The sequence below is a fragment of the Callorhinus ursinus genome, unplaced genomic scaffold, assembly GCF_003265705.2.
Source record: "Callorhinus ursinus isolate GAN/ISIS: 27379988/994484 unplaced genomic scaffold, GSC_fseal_2.0 scaffold33, whole genome shotgun sequence".
Classification (NCBI taxonomy): domain Eukaryota; kingdom Metazoa; phylum Chordata; class Mammalia; order Carnivora; family Otariidae; genus Callorhinus; species Callorhinus ursinus.
The window spans coordinates 123,415-127,103 of NW_027397095.1; the positions used below are offsets into that span (position 1 = coordinate 123,415).

At 54.4% G+C, this 3,689-nt stretch overlaps 1 long non-coding RNA gene across 1 annotated transcript; it reads left to right on the top strand.

The window, feature by feature from the left end:
* Window positions 1-2,868: 2,868 nt before the first annotated feature.
* LOC141370360 (uncharacterized) lies at window positions 2,869-3,689 on the top strand. Its single transcript, XR_012374340.1, has 3 exons — window positions 2,869-3,015; window positions 3,134-3,289; window positions 3,552-3,689. It is a non-coding gene; the product is annotated as an uncharacterized lncRNA (long non-coding RNA).

The following is a 3,689-nucleotide window of genomic DNA, read 5'->3' on the forward strand; positions in this document are numbered from 1 at the left end:
TATCTTGATCATCATTAAACCAATATTTATCAGTCACTGGTTACGTGCCAGGCACTGTTTTAAGTGTTGGGAATAAGAGGGAGGCAGGACAGACAAGGACACTGCCCTCCTGGGGTAAACATTCTCTTGTTGAGAGACAACCAAGAAGCAGGCGGGGCACAGGGTGGTCAGCAACACCTCTTTGAGATGTCATGTTAGGTGGAAGTCCAAATGTCAAGAAGGAGGACCCATGAGATGATCAGGGTGAACTTCTCCATCCAAAAGGGACAGCTCCTCCCAAGGCACAAATGGGAGGATCACCGGCAGAGCACAAGAGCAGAGCAGAAGGAAGGGACCTGCTGCGTGGTCTAAGTGCCAAATCCTAGGGCTTAAGGCAAGGGAAGAAACGTGCTTTCTGGTTTTTTGTTTTGTTTGTTTGATTCAACTAATTAACATATAATGTATTATTGGTTTCAGAGGTAGAGGGCAATGATTCATCAGTCTTATATAATACCCAATGCTCATTACATGCTTTCTGTTTTAAAAAACTCAGCCTTGCCGCTGCGTATAGGACAGAGGGGCAAGCGTAGAAGCAAGCAGGCTTCCAGGTCGGAGGCTGTCGCTGTCCCCAGGCAAGACATGAGGGCAACTTGGACTCAGAAAATGCTCTAGGAGATGCCTGTAAAATGCCTTTCCTTGCCTGCCCCATTTCCTCCCCTCTATGCTTTCTGACCATCTTTCTGGCATAATTTTAACCGCATTTACTCCATTGCTTTGCTTAAAGCCAGATTTGAAAGATTGAGGGGAGGGGGTGCCTGGGTGGCTCAGTTGGTTAAGCATTGGACTCTTGATTTCGGCTCAGGTAACGATCTTGGGCTGTGAGATGGAGCCCCAAGTTGGGCACGACGCTCCACGGGGAGTCTGCTTCTGAGTCTCCCACAGCCCCTCCCCCCACTCATATGCTCTTGCTCGCTCTTTGTCTCTCTCTCTCTCTCTCTCTCTCCCCCCCTAAAATAAATAAATAAATATTTATTTTAAAAAAAGATGGAAGAAAAAAAGCTTTCAAGATTAAAAACAAAAGGGCTGGGTGGCTCAGTGGGTTAAGCATTTGCCTTCAGGGCCTTGTCCCTCTTCAGTGTCCAATAAATATTATTAGTGATGATGATCAAACCAAACCAAACCAAATGAAAAGCAACAGCAAAGAAACATAAAGATTATCCTTGGTTTCCGAAACGCTGGGATTCCCAATTCTTCCCACTACAAACAAGGCCAACTCGAGCGCCTGGTGGGTCTGGACACACAGGTGGGGAATAAGTGGGCCCTGCGCGGGGAGCTCTCAGGAAGCAGGGACCGGAAACTGCGATGCAGGACAAGGCGTGCTTCTCCCCGGCAGGCGAAGTCACAGGAATGAACAGAGTCGGGGCAGGGATGTGGCCAGGCTCTTGTGCTTCGGGTCTCCCAGGGGCGCTGGCGAGACAGACAGACAGACAGACAGCACCAAGAGGCTTGCTGCTGTGGCTACTGGGGGCCACACGGCGAGGCACGCGAGGACGCACGCCGATTCCAGCAAAGCCGGGCACAGAGGAGACCCGGGAGCGTCGGGGACGTCCCTGCGGCCCGGAGCTGCAGGCCAGCCCTCGGAGTCACAGGCGGCTGTCTTTTTCGAAGCCGGACACACGCGGATGGATGGAACCCCCTCCGTTTCAGGTTCTCCTTTCCCTCCTTTTCCATCCCTGCCGCACCCCGCCCCACCCCCGCCCCGCGGCCCCCGAGCCCTGGCGGAGGAGAGGGACCGGACAAGGCGCGGACACGGCCGAGGGAAGGAGTCGTCTCCGGGGCCCGGCGCGCGGTGGACGGTGCTCCCGGGGTGCAGGCCGCCCCGGCAGCTGTGACGTACGCGGCCCTTGCTCGGTGCCCGGCAGTCCCGCAGCGCGGCGGCGTCTGGTCCCCGGGACAGCCTGCCGGGGGCGTGCGGCACATGTCGCTTGTAGCGACCACGAAGCTGGGACTCAGGGAGGCCCGGGGCTATTCCCACGGCCCCTGGGGAGTGCTGCAGCTGCTGGACCCATCGACAAAGTCCGTGGCCTTGACACTGACACGGGGCTGCCTTTTGGCGCCTTCCGGGAGACGGAGCAGCCTGAATGATGAGCTACGAAGGAAGGCTCGTAGCCAATAAAGACGAGTCCTCCTTTACCGGCGGCTGCCACGTGTCGGGCTCCGGGCTCAGCGTCCAGTCCTAGACGTGCGTGGCTTCCCTGACTGCTCGCGGAACCTCGGAATTACTAAATCCCTGTGCACACGAAGAAAGTGAAAGGCAGACAGCAAGGATGAGGGGCCTGGCACCCGCTCCTAGCCCGAACAGCCAGGGTTCCAACCCACCTGCTTCCCGCGCCCCCCCCAAGCCTGCTGCAACCGCACGGCGCCTCGATCCAAGAAGGGACTGACCATCTCCCGGTACTAATGCTGTTCGGAACAGACCCCGGGGACACGGGGGCGCCCCGCTTCCCCCCGCTGTGTTTGAGCATCACGGTTGGAGCATGCGTGTCAGCCGAAGCACATCATCCGTTCACGGGTCTTCTTTGCTCACGATCTTGCACCTCGGGTACCTCGAAAACCTGAATGTCTGATCCTCGTGGTCGACCCCTTTACAGGAAGCTAGTTGCGTCCAAGCTGGATGGAAGGCTCTTTGCTCCGCCCCAGTCTGGCCTGGGCTGTGGGAGCAGCGCCACCTGCTGGCAAATCCCTTGAACTACACCAGAAAGGCCGGCGGGGGCGTAGCTCGGGCCTTCAGCTGGAGGGCCAGTCGGCCCCGCAGGGCAGTTTTTGATAAGGGGGAGGGAAGGAGGTCTTGGGGCACAAAAAGGTGGTGGGGGGTGTGGGTGTCAAGGTGAGTGTGCAGGGCATCTGCGTTAGCCGTTTCGCTGTGACAGGGTCTGACTTTTTCTCAAATCTGACATCGGGGAGAAGCCCGCCGAGCCCCTGAGCAGAGAACTGCAGTCCCCGCAGGGGCATAGAATGTGGTTTCGTCTCTGACAGGTATGTCATGGTTTTGAGTTAATTTTTGTATATGATGTGAGCTTGGGGTCAGGTTGCATTTTTATGGGCATGCTTTTCCGATGTTTCCAGTACTATTTCTTTCTTTTTTTTTTCCCAGTACTATTTCTTGAAAATATTATCCTTTCTCTACTGGATTGCCTTGACGCTTCTGTCCAAAGTCCATCCTCCGTGTAGTTCTGAGTATATTCTGAACCCTCCGTTCTGTCCATTGATCTCTATCTTTCTGCAAGAGCACAAGGCCCGGATGATGGCTGTAAGTCCTGAAACTAGGTCGTCAAAGTCCTGAAACTCGGTTCATTTTCAAAAGTGTTGGGCTGTCCTCAGCCTCCTGCATTTATGTGTAAGGGTTGGAATCACCTTGGTAATCTCCTTAAGAAGTCCTGCTGTGAGCTTATTGGGAGTGCACTGAATCCATAGGTCGGTTTTGTCGAGTTGACCCATAGCAATACCGAGTCTTCAAATCTATGAGCGTGCTATAGCTGCGCGTTTACATTTGTTCTTTAATTTCTTTTGAGGTTTTCACGGTGCGGGTCTTGCACATCTTTGGTCAAACGTATCCCCAAGTACGGCTCTTTCTACAAAGGCCTACAAATGGCCAACAAGCAAATGGAAAGAGGCTCAACATCCTTAGTCATTAGGGAAATGCAAATTAA